Below are 23,614 nucleotides of genomic sequence, written 5' to 3'. Positions count from 1 at the left end.
TCAACTGCAATAACACAGCAAAAGAAATAGATACTAAAAAGAGGAGGTTTTCTGCAAAGAAGTCTCACTTTTCCTATTTTCTGTAGCAGCTAAAAAAAATCAGGTTTTTTGTTTGCTGCTCCTCTGATTTTAAGGCAGGGCTGACCGATCTTGTTTTCATTCACCCATAGAAGCCCTGACTGCTCCCACTGCCTGGCTGCCCTTGTTGGGCCCTTTGGTTGCTCCTGATGGTGGCAGGTGCTTGTTGCTGGGCTTCACCTCAGAGATTGGCTGCACATCTTCCAGTGCAATCTTTGTTTCCCTTCTTGCTGGTTGGCAGCACAGCTTAAGTGCTGTTATCTCTCCTAGCTAACATTGCCATCTGATACCCCTAATCTTTTTATGTATTTCGCAATGTGTCTGGATGTATCTGCCCTCTTAAGAGTCCATACATGTCCCATTTCTTCTTGTTCTTAACAGCCACTTCTCCTGTCTTTGTAGCATGTACTTATTCTTCATAGAATCATAGAACGGTTTGGGTTGGGAGGGACCTTAAAGATCATCTAGTTCCAACACTCCTGCATGGGCAGGGACACCTCCCACTAGATCAGGTTGCTCAGAGTCCAATCAGCCTGGCCTTGGAACACTTTGAGTGATGGGCATCCACAACTTCTCTGGGCAACCTGTTCCAGTGTCTCACCACCCTCACACTAAAGAATTTCCTCCTAATGTCTAACCCGGATCTCCCCTCTTCCAGTTTCAAGCCATTACCCCTTCTCCTCTCACTACATGCCCTTCTACAAAGCCCCTCCCCATGTTTCCTGTAGCCCCTCCAGGTACTGGAAGGCTGCTATAAGGTCTCCCTGGAGCCTTCTCCTCTCCAGGCTGAACAGCTCCAACTCTCTCAGCCTGTCTTCATAGGAGAGGTGCCTCAGCCCTCTGATCATCTTTTTACTTCCTCCTTTTCACTCTCTGTCCTTATTCTGCCAACTTGCTCTCTCAGCAATTAAAAGCCCTGAGGCTAGTCCAGTATGTGTGCACAGGTAGGTATGTATGTGCATGTATGTATGCATTTCATCTATTCAGACCATACCTCCTCAGTGCTTGTTTGTGGTGGCAGATATTTTGGGGGTGGTTGCCTGGCTGCATGCATACACATGCAGTGGTGGAAGGAGGGGAACCTGTCCCTGGAAAAGAAGGGTATTGCAGGTCAGGCCTTATAGACATGGGGAGAAGTATGTGAAGAAGCTTGTCTGGCGCCTGCCTGTACCATATCTAGCTCTTTACAGTGCTCAGGGTTGATTTATTTCATTAGTACTTAAAGCCTCTTTGGAGTATTTATAATTTTTTATTGGGTGTTTCTAAGAGACATACATAATATAATTGGTCTAACAGTAAATCTCCTGTGATGTGTTTATAAATGCAGGCTTTAGCTTCTCTGGAAAGTTTAAAATTTCCCATTGAACAATGCAAATTTACTCAGAGGTAGAAATGTGAACCAGAAGAACTAGGTCATTATAGGAGAGTTTCTATTTTTACCTGAAGTAGGTGAACATTTACTGACACCCCTATGAAACGATGACACTGTTTTCTTAATGATTTATTGGCCTTGTGCTTTCTCTTTGGTTTAAACTCTGCCCTGGTGAGGCACTAGGGAATGTTTCTGTTGCAGCAGCAAAGCTATATACAACTCTCCAAATTAATGAGGCCTGTTAATCACCAAGGTCCATTTGCCCAGGCTGAACTGTACAATGATGGGATTTTTAACTTAGCTGCTTTTCTTCCTGAGCACAGCTCTGCATCATGTAGGCATGATTCATCTGGTAAATGGTATAATTTTTCCCCAGAGTGATAAGTGACCATCAGGTGTTCACAGGTGAAGCTCATGATCCTGATCATGAGGCAGAGCACGACCTGGAGCAGCTTTCTATCAGCAACTGCCTCCATTTAGCTCTGATAGCCTGAAAGGGCATGCCATGCCTTACATGCACTCCAGGCAAGTGGTTCCTACTTCAGCATATACAGATTGTTTAATGTGCTGAAAGGAGAATTATTGCTGTGAATGAAGATGATCTATACTTAAAATTGCTGCAGCTGCTGCAGTCATTCTCTGTTCAGGTAAGTAGGTCCAGATACAACAAGGAAAGGGAAATAGGCAAAGGTTGGGCTCTTTACTCCCTGCTATGGCTGAGCAAGCACAGGGAGGTGAGAGGTGTATAACTGTTGGTACAGGCACTAGCAGTAAAATTAACTATGAGTCTTCCCAGAAACAACTTTTGTGGTTTTTTTCTCTGCTTTGCAAACTAGAAAAGCGTCAAAAGTTATTTGGCAAGGAGCAGGCAAATTTCTCCAATCTTAAACTTTCATGGGCTGGAGAAAGCCATTTCCTGGGTAATTCTGACCAGATGAATGTTGTTGTGCCCTCTCCATCACCTCCATCATGCCACACCAAACGGCAGATTCTTGAGAATGGTGAGTCCATAACACAAGATCCTGCGTGGGCAAGTGCTGTTGCTTGTTTAACCTGCTTTGCTCAGTACTGGGTCTGGTGTCATGAAATTGTTGCCTTAGTGGTGGGTTTTTATAAAACCAGCATCTCTGAACAACTGTCTGGGGAATCTGGAAGGTGACTGTATTGTGCCCATGGTCCTTGGGGAGCTTTTCCCTCCTCAATAGGTTTCAGTTGCACCCTGCTTATTTCTTGAATATTTCATGCCAAATTTGCTCTTTGGTCCTCAGTCACTCAGAAGATGCAGTTCCTGCAGAAGAGAGGCAGTTACTAATATTTTATGTAAAATCTATCTGTGTATCTGTGCTTACTCATTTAAAATTACTGCTGTATCTACCATGAGGAGAAGCTTCATTGTATTATACATGTTTTTTATATGCCCTTTAGAAACCACACTTTGAACACCTGACTTTAAAACTGTAGTGAACCATATTCTGCCTCTGTTATAGGAAATGACCCTTCAGCTTTGACTTTCTTTAGATGACAGACTGCTGAGACTACCTTTTAACATAAGCAAAGCTGATGGAAATGCTCTATCTTAGATTAGCTTCCCAAAGATTTTTTGATGCATAATTGCCACTGATATGGCCTCTGAGATAGTCATTACATCAGTCATTTCACAGAAATGAGACTCAGCAATTTTTCTGAATCTCTTAGGAGAGAAAAAAAAAAAGGGTTGGGGAAGTCATTTAGCAGAGTGAGTGAGATGAAAAGGTCACAGATGGCTGTATTTGCTCTCATGGGAAGTATAACTTTTGAGACAGTTAGGATCATGGTGGTTTTGTTATTTTATGCTTTTAAGTCTTCCGAAGTATTTCTAACATAACTGAAATTTTAAAAAACTCAACTTATTGTGCATAGTATTAAAAAATGCAGTCTGAAATTTTAATGGAGAATAATCCATGCTTGAGGTGGAAACCAAGTAGAAACTGATGGAAACCAAGTAGAAACCAATAGAAACATCAACAGATGTGTAGTAAGATTCTACAGAAGGGTGAACAATGTTTTGTGACATGTATTTTGGGCAAAGTGGATGGAATAGGGTGAAGATGACAGTGGCATGTCTGGGTAGTTTGTTCCCTATTTAGGGCAGAATGGTAGAGATAATAAGAACTGAAACTAGAGCAACTCTGGGCCTCCCACAGAGAATCAAAGTTTTGCTTTGGAGGAATGAGCAGAAATAAAATCCTGTGATGCACTATGGTAACCATCACCAGGGATACCATCACAGATCTGAAACACGTTTATCCAGAAGGATTACAAACCACTGAGTAGGATGATAAACATGGAAATGCTATTTTAAAAGTAAAAACACTGTCACCTGGTAATTGCAGTGGTATAGAAGTGTGACGCTTTGCCTTCTTAATAAAACAAAACTCTTCTAAAGAGATACTGCAGCAAGCATCTCCTAGAAATAGCTACAAAGAGCTGTATTTGCAAAATATCTGTACACAAAAGAATGGGGTATTGTGCAAGAAGGGAAGCCAGACCAACAAAGTCACTGCAGTAGAACTGGGTAAAGGCTTTTAAACAACAGAAAAATTAAAAAAATAAATGAAAAATCACAAAAATATTTTATGGTCCTATTGAAGACCAACATATATTGACATTGCAGTTAATCATGTTTATGGGTAAAGCCAATTCCATTGGGTGTAGTGTGGTCCACATGGATAGGGTTCAGCTGAACTCTACATTGGGCAAAGGTGGAATCCCCAACCAGTTCTTGGCTCTATTCTGTTTTAGAGGAAGGTGGGAATTTTCACCTCCTATTCCTGGGTGTATCACTGATCTGATCTGTCACTCCAGGCCATTAGTCTGCTTGTTTCAAGTTTCTGTCTTTCAAAGGGAGGCAACAGCTTATTAGAGTATTGTGAAGGCGAACTATTTAGTGTTCATGCAGAGGTTTAAACGTGTGAAGTGTTTTACAAAATATCATTTTGTTGGCATTCTTCACAATTGACAATTTTTATAATGAGTATTGAATACTTTTTTTCTTCCACGTATACTGCCTATGAGCCCTCTGCTTTCTCCATGAGTTCTCCAGTTTCACATAGTTTTTGTTGACATTATGTGCTCACATCTTCTGCAGAAATACAGAAGACAGTGTCTTCCTTTACTGATGCTGAACTCATGAGTGACCCTGTAAGAACAACAGCTGATAGTAGTGGTCTGTGCAAAAAAATGTTTCCAAATCTCACTGCCAGCCCTGGTTCAAGTAAGAAGTTGACCTGTCTTTGCTGGTAGTTAGATATTCCAGTCTCCTGCCCCATATCTCTGGGTGTATAAATCAAGCTTTGCAGATGCTTCAGTTAATAAAAATTAACATATTTCTATATCACAGAAATTATTCTGTCTCTGCCAGGATCCCCATCTGGTGCCGCTTGGCTTCTTCATGAATGAGGCTGGTGTCCAGGAACAGGATTGGGACACCCTGACAGTGTACCTGCGTTTCTGCTTGTACCCTGCACCACCTGACAGAGAAGAGCAAGGTTGCCATTGACAGTGGGGATGATCAGGCAAGTACAAAGCACCCCAAATCAGAAAAAAAAATTATATTGTTTGAAATTTGAGAGAAACTAGTAATATTTTTGTAGTAGCAGCCTTATCCTGATGTTGAGTAACAAAAAGCTGTTTCTGAGTAACAGGAAAGACAAAAGAAAAAACCCACAGATAAGTTATCACAGACATATTCCTTCTCAGTTTCAAAAATACTGTCATCTTGGTATTTTCTTATTTGCTTTTTGCCTCTGATATTGTCAGTGCAATTTTTTGCCTCCCAATATGACATCAAACCATTATTTAATGCTTACACATTGGCTTATGACTTAGGAAAGGAGTGCTTTGTTCTGTTGTGTTGTTTGACATTACTCTTCGCTATTATTGTTAGAAATATGTGACTGTCTCTTGCACACTGACACAAATTCAATCCTTCTTTCAGTGGATGTCTTACCCAGACTCAGTTAACCAGTATGCATTGTATAAAAGCATTTCAAGTTAGTCAGTCCAGTAACCAAGAAGCTCAATGATTCATTACATCTTTAGTTATATTAGTATTGTATCCTTATTGGGTTTTAAGAAAATTAATTTTTTTGCAGCCCACATTTTATTACTGCTGAACACACAGGCATTTATGAGTGAAATTTCTTGGAGTGGGGAGCTATATGTTGGGTTTTTTTCCCTTCAACATTTAATCCTGTGTTTCAAGGTTGACAGAAGCTTGGTCTGCAGCTGCTGTGTGGGTGATGCACCAGGCTGGGAAGATGATACCCACCCTTTGCTTCCCACCAGGACAATTGTTTCCTTTCCACTTCTTACTGCATTCTGCCCATGCTTTTTTAAACCAAAGGATCATCCTTGTGGAATAGTTTATTCTGATTGATGGACACTTCAGGAGTTTTTTTCACCTAGCTTATGAAGATTAAGAAAAATAGCAAAGCTTCTTCTAATGATTCAGTGCAACAGTTAAAAAAAGTCAGGGCTGATTTCTAAATGGATGTGGTCATAGTTTTCCCTTTTTAAGTGCACATACCAAATATACCTCAACTATACTGCCATATGAATCAGAAGAAGTGCCTCTCTAGAAAAAAAGCTTGCTGATGTGGGAGTTTCAAGTTTGCATTAGTGAAGAGAAGCTGTCACTCTAGCTTAGGTGCTCCTTGAAAGCCCGTGTCAGGGTCTCTAACAAATAGAAGAAACAACTATCTACATTAGGTATGCAGCACAGATACTCTTTGCATCACCTAATCATGAAGACAATGGTAAAATGGAATCTTATTTCACTTCCTGCAGGCTCCTGTGAGACATGCATAGAACAACAGCCTTCTTGTTTGAGACAGCATAATTCAGAAACTTGGATCTTTCTCTTTTTGGTAATTCTGTAATCCCTTTTTACTGCAAACTAAAGAAAGGGGATAGATGAATTTTCCATGATATTACGTATCAAAACATTCCAGGGGTAACTCACGAGGAGTTTCACATACCAGCTTCCCTGTGCCCCCAACACTACAGGTCTGAAATCAGAAACACTTGGTTCAGAAAAGACAGTAAGAATTAAGGATGGAGAGTGGTTTCCATGTGGTGAAAATCAGTAAGTTTTCACAGCTTTCAGTAGAGCTACCCAGTCTATTTCAGCAGAGAACTTGGCTCCTTAGATGTCTACAAGGCTTTTTGTCAGAGATGACTCTGTCCTGGGAGATACACACCAGGGTTATCACACTGGGCAGCCCCAGAAGAAGAGACAAAGGCAGAAGCTCTGGACTCAACATGCTTTGATGCTAGGGAAAAGCTCAGGATTTCTAGTGCCTTATTCCTAGCTCTAAGAAGTAGACAACACTGATGAAAGGCCTGGATGGAAGCTTTCCATTGCAAATTTCACGTAGAAGAGGTAGCAGTTTGGGGATGTGTAAGAGAGAACTGAATTTAGGGGGTTTTAATGGAATTTAAGGGGCATAAACTGGTCTAACTTTTTAAATAGGCTTCAGAGAGTACAATCTGCATCCAATCTTCTAGCTATCTGAGTATTTAATCTCATTAGCTGATTTATTTCCTTTATGACAAGCCTGTCAGTTAAGATATGATGGGACTGCAAAAGCATTCTGTAATTTAGTGGCTTTAATCAGATTATAAGGTTCTCACTTGAATGAATAAGGAATCAGGAGCAATTTAATTTGTGAAGGGCAGCAATGATTACAGACTGAATTTGAACTTACAGAGGGGGGCTGGAGGAAAAAGAAATATTACTGTGAAATTTAAACTTCTGTTAAAATCCATATGGTATTTGTAGGTGAAAAAGAAATGTAGAATATGAATACCCTGATTTTTATCTATAAATGCTTATTAACCAATCATAATATTCTGACATTTAGATAAATATATATATTAAAAAGCAGCATTTTGGCTAGCAACTTAAATTTAGAATAATAGAATCCTAGAATGGTTTGAGTTGGAAGGGACCTTAAAGATCATCTAGTTCCAACCCCTTTGCATGGGCAGGGACACCTCCCTCCAGACCAGGTTGCTCAAAATCCTGTCCAGTCTGGCTTTGAACATTTCCAGGGATGGGCATCCACAACTTCCCTGGGCAACCTGTTCCAGTGTCTCACCACCCTCACACTAAAGAGTTTCCTCCTAATGTCTAACCCAGATCTTCCCTCTTCTAGTTTCAAGCCATTACCCCTTGTCATCTCACTACATGCCCTTGTAAAAAGTTCCTCCCCAGCTTTTCTGTTACCCTTCAGATACAGCCTGTGCCTGGGATTGCCCCAGCCCAGGTGCAGGACTTCACACTTGGCCTGGTTGAACTTCATGCAATTTACACAAGCCCACTTCCCAAGCTTGTCAAGGTCCCTCTGGGTGGCATCCCTTGTGTTGACCTCACCACACATTTTGGTGTCATCAGCAAACTTCCTGAGGGTGCACTCAGTGCCACTGTCTGTGTCACTGACGAAGATGTTAAATAGCACAGGTCCAAGTACCAACTCTTGGGGAACATCACTTGTCACTGGTCTCCATCTGGACATTGAGCTGTTGATCACCACTCTTTGAGTGCGACCACCCAGCCAGTTCCTTACCCAATTAGTGATCCATCCACTGAATCTGTACTGTTCCAGTTTTGATACCAGGATGTCATGCAGGACAGCATCAAAAGCTTTGCACAGGTCCAGGTAGATGACATTGGTTCCTCTTCCTTAGTCCACTGATGCTGTGACCCCATTGTTGAAGGCCACCTAATTAGTCAGGCAGGATTTGCCCTCAATAAAGCCATGTGCCTGTCACAAATCACTCTTCTGCTTTCCACGTGCCTTAGCAGAGACTTCAGGAGGATCTGCTCCATGATCTTGCTGAGCACAGAGGTGAGACTGACTGTTCTATAGTTCCCTGGGTCTTCCTTTTTTCCCTTCTTGAAAATGGGAGTTATGTTTCCCCTTTTCCAGTCAGTGGGGGTTTCTCCAGACTGCCAAGACTTTTCAAATCTGATGGACAGAAGCTTTGCAACTTTGTCAGCCAGGTCGTTCAGGAGCTGTGGATGAATCCCATCAGGTCCCATAGACTTGTGCACCTTCAGGTCCTTCAGATGGTCACGAACCTTCTCTTTTCCTACAGTGGAGAGATCTTCCTTTTCACACTCCACACCTTTGCCTTCTCTGACTTGGACGGTGTGACCAGATCCTTTGCTGGTGAAGACAGGCAAAGTAGTCACTGAGTACCTCAGCCTTCTCTATGTCCTGTATGGCCAGGCCTCTTGTTTCCTTCTGAAGTGGGCCCACAGTTTCCCTCATCTTCCTCTTATTGCTGACATACCTGTAGAAACCTCTCCTGTTATTCTTAAGATCCCTGGCCAAGTCCAACTCTCTCTGTGCTTTGGCTTTCCTTACCCGATCCCTTGCTTCTCTGACAGCTTTTCTGTACTTCCTCCAGGACACCTGGCCTTGCTTCCACTCTCTATATACCTTGTTTTTACATTTAACTGTGTCCAGAAGATCCTTGCTCATTCACACAGGCCTCATGGCTCTCCTGCCTGCCTTCCTCTTCACTGGTACACACAGCTCATGGGCATGGAGGAAGTGATCCTTGAATGTGGACCAGCTTTCCTGAGCTCTCCTTCCCTCCAAGGCTTTGTCCCACAGTACCCTACCAAACAGATGCTTGAAGAGACCCAAATCTGTTCCCTTGAAGGCCAACGAGCTTGCTTTGCTCTTTCCTCACTGCCCTAAGGATCCTGAATTCAACCATGTCACGGTCACTACAGCCTGGTCTCCCATTAAGTGTTAAATCACCGACCAGCCCATCTCTGTTGGTGAGAACAAGGTCCAGCAAAGCACCTTTCCTTGTTGGTTCCTCTACCATTTGGAGGAAGAAATTGCCATCGATGGCAACTCCAGGAGCTTCCTGGATTGCTGCTGCTTTGCTGTGTTCTCCCTCCAGCAGTTATTGGGGTGGTTGAAACCCCCATGATTACCAGGGCTGTGAGTGTGAGGCTGCTCCTCTCAGCCTGTGGAGGGCCCCATCTGCTCAGTCATCCTGATCTGGTGGCCTGTACTAGACCCCACTGCAACATCTCCTGCCCTTCTCTTCCCTTTAACCCTGACCCATAGTGCTCTTGCCGTTGAAATAAGCTGAACTCAGGCATGGCCATACTGTGCAAGTTGTGTAAGACCAAACAAGCATCTATTGTGTTTTCCCATCTCCACCACTGAGCAGGTCCAGGCTCCCAGCTTTATTAATGCAGCATTAACACAAGATCTATGGAAATCAAAGGAAAGATTTCCCAGTTGATTTCAGAAGAAACAGGCCGTGTAAGTGGTAATTATATATTCTTTGCCTATTTTTAAGGCAAAGCATAGGACAGAATATTTTGAATACCCACAAAATAATTGAAATAAGCTGCATTAACCTAAGTTAATGAAAAAATAACGAAAAGTTGGAAGAATTTTAAGGATAGTCTCAGTTTTGCTTGTAAAAACATTTATACTTACCCCCATGACATTTGTCTTTCTACTGCTGTGCTTCATAGGAGACACTTTGGTGCAGTTAGTGGTGTTATTTAATTGAGTTCTAGTCCTTCTCAGGGCCAGGTGACTTGCTTCCCTTTGCTGTAATAACAGCATATTGTTTACTGGTGGAACAAGCAACCTGGAGAGTCACCTCATGGTCCTACATGACAGCAGGCATAGGAAGAAGGGCAAATGGTCCAGGGTGTGGATGCAGGCAAGAGAGGCTCTGGTGACCCTAGGGAGACATGGGAATCCAGAGTTCTGGGTTTATTGCTCAGAGGTCACTGGGGTGTTGTGTACCTCCAGCCAAGGACTTCACATGGATGAGTACTTGTAAAGGGCTTTTGGGTCCTTACAAAAGGGCACACTCCTGTATTTCCAGAGGTAACTTCAAGGGTCCTAAGGAGAGGATGAAAGACTCATAACTGCTTTCAAAGAGTCCTGAAAGGAAAACTAAGATTTGTCCCCCATCTTGTTGCAAAGGGCATACCAGCATTTAAAAAAAAAAATAAAATTAATGAAATAGTGATTACATATCTTGCCAGGATCTGTTAAATGTGGGTTTATATTTTATGTACACAGTAAAACAAAAACTTTTGCTCCTTTATGCATTGCTATAGAGTTGAATTTTCAATTCAGCTGTTACCTGCTGTTTGCTGTAGTACTGGAGACTGGAAATTTACTGCTGCAGAGGCAAAATACATACTGATGAGAAACTCAGGCAGGAAAGAGTTGTTGGAGTGTGAACAGTTTTATCAAAAGAAAGGCAGCATGAAAATATTTCTGAGTTGTTGGGGTTTTTTAAGATTTAGCACATACTTGTTCTAAATTTGCTTTGCTCCCAAAAACAAGGAGAGCCCTCTGTCAAGCAGACCCTTGATCAAACAGTTGAGGAGTTGTTTTTATTGTAGCACCTTGTGTACAAGCTGGTTGTACAAGTCCTTAGATTATGATCAGGTACTAAAAAAAAAGGAAGGAGAAAAAAATGCCTCACCTTCAAATTGCAGTATTTCCTGATGAACCATACTCCTGCAGCTGATATTTCCTGCAGAAACCTGCTTCTTTTTTATCTTTTCAGCCTCAGGTTGTCTGGAAATTGTCCTGGAAAGCACAGGCAAAACTGTCATAGGGCTTATAACTTCAGGAAATTAATCACAGACTGCCAAGGTCCAACAACTCTACACTACATTTCCAAGTAGAGCAACATGCACCCAGTTATGAGTATATGTGTACTTTCAATTAACAGACACCTCGTTACCAGCTGTCCTAGCCAGTTTGCCAACAAATCAGGTTGAAGGCTGCACTCATTGACTGCAGTGAAAGTCCCAAAGCACTTTGAATTCTAGTATTTAAAAGGCAGGATTTATTTCCCATCTGTTCGTGTGTGTCAAATACTGCACGAATGTAGATGATGCTACTTCATGCCATTTGGGGGCTGGATGGGTGTGGTGTTCTGCTCTGAGCTCATCTTTTTCATCAGACAATGTTAATCAGTGCTTGGGTCTGTTTCATCCACTGGCAGGCAGGATTTTTTGAGGCACGTGGAGGAGTTGCTTTGTTTGCCTTTTTCTTAGATTCCTGTTACAGAAGGATGGCAGGTAGGATTTGGGAGGTAGAAAGCAGTGCTAACCACGGCTCACAGAATTAGGAAAATACAGTCCCAGGGTGAATGAGATCAGTATCAAAAGGCATCTGCTGCCAAGGAAATACACTGTGTTAGGGAAATAAGATCACCATTTTCTCCTACTGCAGCTTCTAGGTTTTTATTAATATCTGTTCCAGTACAGAGAAAACAGCAACAGGAGAAGAAGCTGCTATTGCAAAATAATTGATCGCACATGATATTAAGAATAATCTTTTTTTTAAAAAGTGACAATAAGATGATACTTAATGCTTTAATTATCATTGCAGGACAAAGAGTACAAGGATGCACATACTCTAAGGCTCACGCCTGAGTCAGTCATCTATCACTCTCCCATCACTTTCTCAAGCAGACCTCAAATCTGTGAGCCAGAGTATTACTTGTGTGTGAAATTGTGTATTGACTGAGAAGCATGTGAAAGTGGATGATGACTTAACTGTTTAGAAGAAATCCTTATCACTTACAAGTTCCCATGTTATGCACTTGTGTTAGTTATCTAATCCACTGTCTCACTCCCCCAGGAGATTAGGAACAAGCTATCCAGTCTCGTGGAAATGGATTTGAAGCATATAGCCTGTAAACCCCATAGCAGTCCTAACATGAGTGTAGTTGCATCCCATGTGCTGCTCCTAAAAACAAGTATTACTGATGTTTTTACATCGAACTCATAAAACTTGGAACTGGTTTTCGGTCTGGTTCTGACCTTTCCCAAAGACTGGAAATGCTGATATTATTATTAAGACTGCAAAGCCAAAGAGTGAAAATAACATTTGGTAAACATCCACAAAGAAAAGCACTAAGAAGCACAAAACATATTGTGTCACATAGCTGATATCACTCAAAACCAGGGAACAGTGACTCTGTGGTTTAATGTCTGTGACTCTTACTTGTTCTGTGAAGTATTTCTCTGTTAAGCAGAAAAGCCACACAGTCATACAGGCTATCTTAATTTGTTCGAAGGAGATGAAAAGGTTAGGTAGAGCCCCTTCCTGGCTGAGTATGTGTGTTGGGTGTGGGGAGGAAACAAAAGCAAATTATTCCACTGTAGTTGGGCAGCATTCTAAAATTAGCATTCAACCAAATGCAAATTTTCCTCTACAAAAGATCTTATCAGCTCTTGGAAGAGAATAGCTGCCTTTTCTTTGCTCACTGCCCAGTAAAAAGAGTCTGATAAGAATGGACATTGAAAATGAAGGCACCAGTTCCTCACAGTAACAGCTGAGGGTGGTTCACTTCTGCACATTTGCTAGTGTTTGTTCCAGCCTCAAAACGTGGGGTTTTTTGGAACCTGATCTTTATGAGCTCCAAACACCCTTGTGGGAGAGAGATTGCCCTTTACAAAAGGAACAGAGCATTTCTTACTCCCCTTCATGAATACTAACCATTTCCTTCTCAGAACATTGCAATGATTTAGCTGACTTCTTTGCAGATATGAAAAATAGGGTTAAAATTAAGAGTACAAAACCCAACAGAGCAATAATTTTAGGATAGAGTTCTGAAAAAAACCAACTTTTTTTCACCTTTTTATTATTTAACTTCATAAAACTATTGAGGGGTTGAGTGGTGGTTTTTTGTATTCTCTTATCCTTGAAAAGTCTTTTTTGTTTGTTGTGTTTATAGTCACACTTAAAACCTTCCAAGGGCCCAAGATAAGCTATATTGTAAATCACATAAAAGCATCTTATATTACCTAAGACGTAAATGGAAAACTATTATGGGTGACAAAATATTCTTCAGGGATAAAATGAGCTAAGCAAATACGTAACGAACCGAGCAGTGCACATATCCCATTAGTCTAATTTCTATCTGTAAAAAAGGGAATAATTAACTGAGTAAATTTAGAGAGAAAGTTTCTTTCCTTTTGGAAGCTTTTCTTTGTGAGGAAATTATCTTCTTGTAACGGCTCATTTATCTCATAGCTGCCTGCAATAAGGGTTCCTCCCCTTCTTTGGAAATCTCTAGATACAGTCATTGTGAGAGACAATGAGCTGAAGGAAATGTGCAGCAGCTCCCTTGTCAGATCACCCATTGCTCACACAGGACCTGATCTTTGCCCTCTGAATTTTGACTGGGGTTATGATGGGATATGTCGCTTGGAAATATAATTCAATAATACTGACATTTCAGGATAAACTGGGAGGATATTTTTTATGACTGAATTTAATTCCTGCCACATCTGGACAGTTATTTGATCTCTTTCTAAAGATCTTTTCCCATCAAACAATGGTTAGCTGTCTTACTGTCTGCAAATCTCCCCCCTTGAAGGGAGTGCTGCAGTTATTGAGAGAAGACTGACTGAAAAGAAAAAATACACCGTTACAATTATTGTGCATGTGAGAATAACTGAGGCTTCAGGCTCAAGTTCTCCAACCTAGGCTCCATAGTTCTCAGAGACTGATAAGTATTGCCATACCCATTTTCTAGGTGAGAAAGAGGAGAGAGAGGTTGCATTATTTGCCCCATGTAATACAATCAGCTCTTGATGGGGATTAGATTGAAAATCAGAGATGCTCATGTTCAGTCTGTAGACTTTGTTGCTTTCCTGAACATCCTTTCATGAAGGATGAGTCCTGTGAATTTGCCATATAATAGTGGATAATAAATGGTTGTGAATTTCACTAAAGCTGGTGGACTGATATTGCAGTCCCTCAGAGAGAGAAGCTAGGTAGGTACCCTTCCATTCAGTGACAGCTAGAATGGCAAAAGAGACTGTCCCGAATTCCAGGGGTAATAGGAAAAATAAAGCAGCCCATACATCATGGCTTATGGGGAAAAAATCTCATCACCACCAGAAAAAAAAGCCCACAAAAAACTAATCCAATAAAAGTGGGCAGAATCGCACTTGAAATTATGCCAGAGAACCTGCATCTTGTTGATTTTGGGTTGTTTTTTTTGTGTGTGTGGTTTTGTTTGTTTGTATTTGTTTTTTCTGTTTTTTAATTAAGAAATTGTTGCATGAATTCAGGTTTAACAGAGTTTCAAGACAGAAAATGTTTTGCCTGGGGGACATGGCTCATTTTCATATTACAGGGATTTCGAGTAAAATACCTTTGGGTAAATGACATTCATTTGCATATAAAACATGGTGAATGGAGTGGTTTGTTTTCAGCTCAGTATCTGGAGTTTGAGATTGGTTGCACAAGGGTGTGAGCAGGAGATTAAGCAAACACATTTTCTAGGTACATTTCTTCTACAAGTGTCATGACAACTAAATGGACCAACCAAACAGTGAGTGTTTTTTCACTGCTGTTACCACACTGAATTCTGGCTGTGCTGGGGCTGTATTCTGAAGAACTGCTGACCTTATGATACAGAGATTGTCTTTGCTCATCCCCTGTAACTGAATTTAGGAACATTAAATGAGTACAGATGTGTAACATTGCCATAAAGTAAAGCTTTTAAGTTTCATACACCAACATCTCTAAGCCATGGTAAAAATCCAGTTTAATACAAATATTGAGCACTACTCTGAATTATGTTAATGCAGGAGTGTGGTTCATTCAATGTTGGTTGAAGCCACATCACATCATAGTCATGGAGAAATATCCCCATATATGTTAACAGTAGAATTAGCAGCCTGTACTTGACCATTTGAAAAACATCTTAGTGGCAAAGGCCAGGGGGAATAATTCTTCTTACCTTTAGGCCTATTTTTTTGTCTTCAAGGACAGCTTCTAAGGGACAACAGAATGCCATTCTGGCGTCTTAGTCAATGTTGGTCTCTGCCTGAACTACTCATCTTGCAGAATCAAAACGGTCAAAACTTCAATGGCCTTGCCTCAGAAAGCTTTTGTTCGTCTGAAAATGTAACTAAAAATATCCAGAATGAAGACAGGGAAAGCAAGCAAATAAATTATATCATCCTTACTTTACCTAATGTTTTGTGCTAGTGTATAATAATTAACAATTATAGAGGGCCAAGGAAAGCTAATCCATTCCTTGGAAAGCAAAGTGCTATTATGATAAACTTCCCAAGTAACCTCAGCTGCCCCAGTGCATTCCAGGCAAGACATGCTGTTTCAGAGATAGCCAGGGATCAGGTTATTCTGGAGCATTGTGCTACAAGATCTACACTTTGAACTGCATCCAGAAGCGAACAGGTCATCAAGGCAGCTGTCAAGGAGCCAGTGAAAATGTTCCTACTATTTAAACAGGTCTAGCTGAGGGGTGGCCAGATTCAGCTTAGGTTCTAGTTACTTGAAATGCATAGGGATTTTGGTACATATTAACCAGTTTCTAAAATTTTCACCAAAATTGATGAGTTGGAAAGTCATTGCCTGGTGAACTATTTTGAGGAAGAAAAACGCTTATAAATGAGAGTCGAAATTCTATGATTAGTGATAAATAAAGTATAAGATTTTGTGCCCCTGAACTGTGTTTTTAGAGAGCAAAGATAATCCTACTCGTAGTTTTTCTCCAGTGCTTACAGTGTCCAACACACAACTGTTTCTTACAACTGCACAGAAAACACAGCTCTATACACCAAACGTTCTATGAGGATGTTCTAAGAAGCTCTGTTCCAGTTTGTTATAACTAATCCCACTGCAAACCTGCCAACCTGTCAGGAGCTTCTTTACAGCTGCACCAAAGTGACTGATGGTGGTATTTGGTCTCTATCAGGTAGTCCCTTGGTTGATGCCTAAGCATTTGTGATGTCTAGTTTGCAATGTTGGGTGAAATCTTCATCTTTGCTGTTATGGGATATGACTAAAATATTTTTTCTCATATGTGTGTGAAATGAAATCCAAAGGATAATGTTTCACTCTGGCTTATTCCAAGTGTCATTCCAGTCTTCTTTATTTTACCCTTGCCATGATTTGACAAGAAAGGTCTGTCAGTCTCCACCTCTTCAGTTCTTTTTGATCCTGGTAGGTCTCTCCATGCACTCAGGGGCAACCTGCGAACTCCAGGTTGTTGCCTTCTCTGCTGCTTCTGTGTTCATGGTGAGATGAAATGCACTGTTAGCACCAGGTGAAGTGTTTGTAGCTCGTAAAGCTGATACAGGCAAAGAGTATGTTCACTTTGGTAATGGTCACTCTTCACAGCTGTGAATACCAAGGCTTTCCTCCACAGCAAGCCCATCCTTCACATCTGAACCCTAGCATTGTGCTTAGAGTAATAGACACCTGCTGTGACAAAGCAGACTGTGAGTGCCTCCCCTACCTGTGTAAGAAGGTGGGAAAGGGAACTACAAGGGCAGGTTCTAGCCAGAGCCAAACCAAGGCTTGAAAGCATCCCTTAAAAAAAGATATAATCATAAACTTAATCCTTTAGTACTGCCAACTGTTCTGGGATCACTGACTAGAAGGTCTGTACAAGTACTTCAATTTCTGAGCCATCTTTGAACAGACAGTTGTTGAATTTAAAAATTTGGGGGGGGGGAAGTAAAAAAAAAAAAAAGTAGATATGCTTCAGAAAGGTCTTGGAATGATTAATTAAGGGAATATTCTTAGGTTCAGACCACATGGGCAAACAGGAGAAGGAGACAACATAGTTGTTTAGCTGCTTTTTCTAGATCTGCTAGAATCTGCTGTATTTTCTTATGTAAAGCAAAGTGATTCTGTACTGGAAATGATACAAAACTCGTGCACTGTGTGTTCCTGGAAAGGTGAGCTGGGGGAAAATGTGGATTGAAGCTGCTTGGATGTAAAGTGGAGGGAACTATGACTGGTCTAGTGTGTCCTAGGAGAAAGGATCCAGGTCTTCAGAGGGTTGCTGACCCCACCACCTGTGCCACAGAAGTCCCCCAGAGACAGCCAGGAAATGCGGCTACAAACTCTTTAGACTGAGGAAAACCTGAAGCTCTTAGGTCACAGTAGAGAAGGCAAATGAGTCATGCAGTGAGGGGAGGGTGAACTTTAACAAGGCAATGGATTAATTTCTACTACTTGATATAAAATTGAGTGAAGATAAACTCTTTTTCAGAACAGATAATTGAAGTGTTCTGTTACCATATGTATGTATTTATGTATCTTGGAAACGGTTGTCCTATTTTTCTCCTTTAAAAATTTTTACTTGCTTTTTAAATTGCAGACATTGAAGGAAATTATCTCCAGAAACATGGTCTTACATGTCATATAGTTAGTCATATCTAATGAATGTTGTTTAAAGATTGGTGGGTTTATTTAAATGAGGAATTTTATAATTTTCTCCTTCTATATCTGAATTTTTAACCAAGATTAAATTATATTTTTAGCATTTCTGTTTATCTGATACACAGGACACAAACCTGTGTAATCTAAAAGGATCAATCTAACTCTCACCAAAAAAGAAGGAACAGAGACATAGGTAAGCATCAGACAGCCTCTGGGAAAATACATTTCTGAAGTGAGAGAAATTCTAGTGGCGCCAACATAGAGTGATTGTGAGCCCTGCTCCTGGAAATCTCATTGATTTATTTATATGTGCACTATACATTTTATTTATTTACAATATTTAAGAGGTATAGATTTGTGATTTATTTGTTTATTTCACTAATCTCCTGAGTTTTAAATTTCTGTCTCCATCCTGCAGTTAAAAGCTTATGTTCCAGTAAGCTAGGAATAAATTTGAAGGTGCTTCAAGGTTTTTCATTTGAGAGGAAATCTGTACTGTAAGATGTGTTTTTCTACACAGTCCTTTGAGTCTGATGTGCCATAAATTTTATAGCATGTCGCATAAATTTAACATGCAGTTTGACAGCTATGTTTGATTTTGTTTCTCTAAGTTATTCTAAAGGAATAACAAGAATCCATTTAGACAAGAGCAAGAAGCTCCAGCCTTTCAGTCACCTCACTTTTGAGAAAGTAAATTGTGTTTGCTAATCAGTAACTTCAGTGAAATGAGCAGACTACAGGAATCTTTCAATTCTCTGACAGAATCATAGACCTTATTAGCAAATCCATTTCCCACTCTGGTAGTCACAGGTAAAATCCCAAGTGAAAGGGCTTCTTCCCTGATGCAAATGGTAGTCCAGTTCTAGCTGCTTTGAATTCTGTTCAGCTTTAGCTGTTCTCAGGACCACTGGCAAAGTCAGTGATGTGCTTTAACTCAGTACAGCTCAGGGATGCTGTCACATGGATATTCCACCAAGATGGCTCTTGAACTGCATGCAAACTTTATTCCTTTAAGACACTTCAGAGGCAGGTAACCCAGGTGGTGAAATATTCTCTGAAGTCAATTAAAATGCAATGACTCTGTTAACTGAAATAAAGAGTGAGCATCAGCAGTCTTGCCATCTGTCAGAACACAGAGGCCTGATGTTCAGAAGCATGTTGTGTAACAACCAACATCAGTGTTCAGCCTTAGTCTGGCTCCAAATGAATTCAAAGCAAGTTGAATGGAAGCAAGATCAGCTAGGGAGTTTATTTTATGTAAAATAGAAACATGTTAACAGGAGAAAATACTGTTTTCTTATGTTACAACCTTAATAACCAACATGAGATTTATCTTACAGTTCTGCAGGTAGTGCAGGGTTTAATTACATGTACATGATTAAAAATAGCAGATACTCAACTGTACACATACACTGTGTATGGTAACATTTTACTAGAAATTCAATATTTTTGTGTCCCCAATTTTGTGCCTAATAATTTTACTACCTCTTATTCCATTTAAAAAACTAGCACAAAGTATTTAAGTAGTTTTATTATGATTGCATAATTTTGACAAGGTAGAGAGAGACTATATTTACAGATGTACATATTCAAAGCCTCTGAAAAAGCAGCCCTTTCCGCATTTCTTACTCTTTCTTCTTACCCCTACTCCACACTCATATTCTTACAGCTCATGGTGGCTGTACTCCTGAAGAGTCATGGATAAGTTATGGACTTTGTATTAGGTCATCTTTAAAAAAAGTCACTGTAGCTAGGAAATTGTCTCTGGGAAGAGTACTTGAACCTGTAACACAGTTGCCCTGATGTTGCTCTTGCTGTTAGAATGAGAACTGAGAGAGTACTAGGAAAAATTTAGTATGTGAACACAGTCTGGGATATTTGCAAACATGAACACCATTGCAAAGGCAAAGCTGTTTAAGTTCAGCCCCTTTAAGGAGTGTTATATCTATTAATGAGGTTTTGGGGAGCACAGAGAGGAGGGTTACAAATATTTATTAATCATCTACTGTGGGAAGCAAGATGTTTTGGTGTCTTCACAAAGGATTTGGAACCCATAGGAGAAGGGTTAGGATTATGTAGAGGATGGAGCACCAACTTCAACTGAATAGAAGCTGAGGGTCAGAAAGCTGCGTGCCAATCCAGCTCCTACAGACCTACCATGCTGGCACAGAAAAGTCACTTACTCTTTAATATTTTTACACATAGTGAAACTCCACCTTGCAACGACCTTCATCAGAAGCACCAGTCTGTTAAATTGACCACTGTGAATGGCACACACATTTTATTTTACATTGTGCAGTAGTCTGTCTTGATAACCAAATGAAGAAAATTATTAAAGAATTATAGCAACTCTGAAACCATGAATAATGAGAGTGTGGTTTCATACTAAATCATCCAGGCAAAGCCAGTGAGCAAACCTCCTAGTGTGTAAAGAAGTGTGTAAAAAGGTGTGGGCTTAGCCTAGATGGTCCCATCAGGTGGGCACATACCTCCTGATAGGTGTTAGTTGACTTTGTATATATAAGGAGTGTGTTAAGCTGAGTAAGTCTTATGGACAGGTTCAAGAAATCTCTTTGAAGCAATGCATGTTAACTGAAAAGAAATTGAGAGTGTCTGTCGAGGCATCCCAAGGGCTATTTAGGTAAGTGCCATGTTATATTGAGAAGAAACACCTCAGCAACAGAACTGATGCAATAGGGAAAACTCCTGTTTTTCTTCTCATTAGTCAAAGAGAAGATTATGTTTAAAAAACTAAGAATTATCCTTGCGTTAACAACACAAAATCAGTGACTTTCTGATATATCCATCCACAGATGCTGGCCTCTTAAAAGATCCAGTGTCTTTGATAGATGGTTTGTTGGTTTTCAGCACTTATCCTGCTTGATTATCTTTATATTTATATGAATCCAAGTGAGGAAAAGGAAGATGCAAATTGCTCTCCTTGCTAGCACTCACACCAGGGCCAAGAATAAGTGCATCTCTTAAGATTATTCATACTTGAGACTGTACAGAGCACAGATAAAATGGCAAAGAGAGCACTACCTGTATCATCAGCTGATTGACAGCAAATTCTGTGTTTGGTAAAACAGAATTCTCCTGTGAGATGTGGAGCTTTTCTAAATTGTAGTCACTGATAACTGTGCCACAGACTGGAGTATTACTGTCATTCTCAGCTGGATTGGCAGGTAGAGTGCAAAAAGGCTGTGAGGAGTGCAACTTGTCACATACATAGCAGACATGTCATAAACACTGCATCCTTGTTATGTATGAACATTTATGAACAAACGTGGGCTGCACAAATTAACAACCCAACTAGGACTACATTGGCTTGTAACTAGAGGTGTTGGATCACAAGCAAACAGCTGCAAAAGCAAAAAGACCAAGTAAAAATGTTAAGCTGATTGGAATTTCACAAGATTGACATTGTTGCTTAAAGTGCTTGGGTTGACTACATTTTTTAAAAAATATCAAAGTACATAAAAATTAAAACAGAAAACAAATAATATTAACTACATAAGTTATTATACAAATAGAGTAACAGACCAACAAAAGAGAAATAAATTAAAACACTGATAACAGGTACTAGCAAAGAACAGGTACACAGCCAGAACTTCTTACAATTTCTAGCACACATTCAGCTATAAGATACTGCTCACATTTGTCAGCCACAAACAGTAAAAAAAGATGGAACAGGAAGAGTCTGCTGTTGAGAGGCACCAAATCACTGCCAGCTGCAAGCTGGCAGCTCAGGTCCCAAGTATATGATGCAGTAACAGATGGGTGAATGAAATGTAATGTCTGAAGATAAAATACAGATTATGGCAGCACTTTAGGACCCACCATGTAATGTGAATTTCAGTTTCAGCTTAGTTAAGTCCTTAATATCTTTATTAAATCTAATGCAAAGGAAACACCTAGTGCTTTATTTTCTTCAATCCAATTGCTAGAAGAACAAGGTCTGAAGATGTAATCTACTGCTCTGAGGTAACTGTAAATTATTAAAATAAAATTGACAGGAGTAGTTTTGGGACTTAATTTCAACAAGGTGTTCTCCATCACTCCCCTCTGCTGCCTCCCCCTGCTATGTCCCAAAAATACAAATTACATAAAATCTTGAAGGCCCCTTTTGTGAAACAAAAAAGTTGAGGTCTGAGCTTATCCCCTAAGATAATGGATTCATCAGCACTGCAGAGCTTCCTGCTACTCAATGGAAAAACAGCACAGGACAAAAATGTTCTTTTTTCTAAGTAAGAAGATAGTAATAAGACTTATAAATAGATAATGCAAGTCAGCAACAGCATGTGAGGCAAGTAGAAAACTTCACATGCCATTAGGTCTACTATAACTCGACACCATAAAAACAGTCATTTTAGGGAAGCACAGAATACTATTAGACATCTGTGCTACAATTCTGTTTTCTAGCTGCTGGCAGAAGATCTCTTCTTTTCCTAGATATTTTTCCATTCTTTCATAAGGGACTGGAAAGTTACACATAAGCATAGGACAAAAATGATTGTTTTATTTGGTCAACTAAAATACTTTACATCGTCTAGATTGCTCCTGTGAGGATCCCAATCCTGCAAAACCTGTGCCAATGTGCTTCATTTCACATGAGAGATGTTGTGCTACCTAGACAGGCACTGTTCATCCAGCCATGATTGACAGCTTTTGCTGGGCTCAAGACAATACACTCAGCACACTGCAGACTGTATTTGTTTTATAGAATTATAACTGCCTTTTTTTTTTTTTTTTCCTTTTTTTTTTTAAATCAAAAGAAAATGCTCATTAGTTTAAATGGTGTTGACATAAAGTGGTTATTCCACAATTTTTCAGAGTTGATGTCAGACCACTGACACTGGACTGCTGTGATACCAGTGCTAGGATCTTTTCATGGCTTAGCATGAATTTAAAATGTTTTTTCATAACTTACGAAAAGGTTTATTCTAGTAATTTTACTCTTTATAACATACTGTAATTATCTGTCTATTTTACAACCTAGGGCTGTCTCGCAGCTGGAGAAAACCTAAGATTATTTTCCTCTATTTTAGTGTTTAGATATTAATACTATTAACTTGTTTTAAAATTAACTTTCAGGTAATTCAATTGAAATATGGAAAACATTTCCTAAAATTAAACTGATTTAAACATTATTTTTATGAAAAATTACTTTATATATAAACATGAGCCCTAAACATGAGCCCTAAACATCCAAATGATATTTTAAGAATATAATTTTTGTTTCTTGTTTTAAAATTGAAGAATGCCCAAAGAATACTCACCAGTAAACTGTGAAGTACAGACCTTTGGACCAGCACTGGTTAATGCTGATCTAGAAAATGCCTTCATCCACAATGAGGAAACCTTCACCCATTTTAAAAGGCAAGAGACTATTATATTTTTATCCAGAAATTCTGAATACTTGTAAATAAATGCATTAAAGAAGGAATTGCAGGTTTAGCTTCTCAGTGGAAAAGCTCCTGAACCTCAGTGAGAGTTGAAGTCCCATGTAAGATGTCTTCTGTATTAGAGACAGAACATTTCATTCTAACATAAATAAATAACCAGAGCTGCATCCAAATCATGCTTGTCTTGAGCCTGCACACCATCCTTCATTCCTGTGAGTGATCTCCCTAGACCACTACTATTATTCACCTAAGTAAATACTCTAAGGTTACATTCTACATCTGTTTTCTTGTATTGGTATAACAACATGATAAACCACAAATTACTTTAGATCAAAAGTCCACTTCTGTTTTTCATTCAGTATAAAGTGCTACATTTCCTTAGTTTACAAAAATGGCCATTGGTAAATACAACTGAGCTTCAATTGATGTTACAGTAGAAGATAGTACTTAATTTTCACCATTATTTAATAAAAGATATTTCACATTCACAG

Source organism: Chaetura pelagica, unplaced genomic scaffold (assembly GCF_000747805.2).
Source record: "Chaetura pelagica isolate M959 unplaced genomic scaffold, ChaPel_1.0 scaffold67, whole genome shotgun sequence".
NCBI classification, from domain to species: Eukaryota; Metazoa; Chordata; class Aves; order Apodiformes; family Apodidae; genus Chaetura; species Chaetura pelagica.
Note: the sequence above shows the minus strand (reverse complement) of the source record.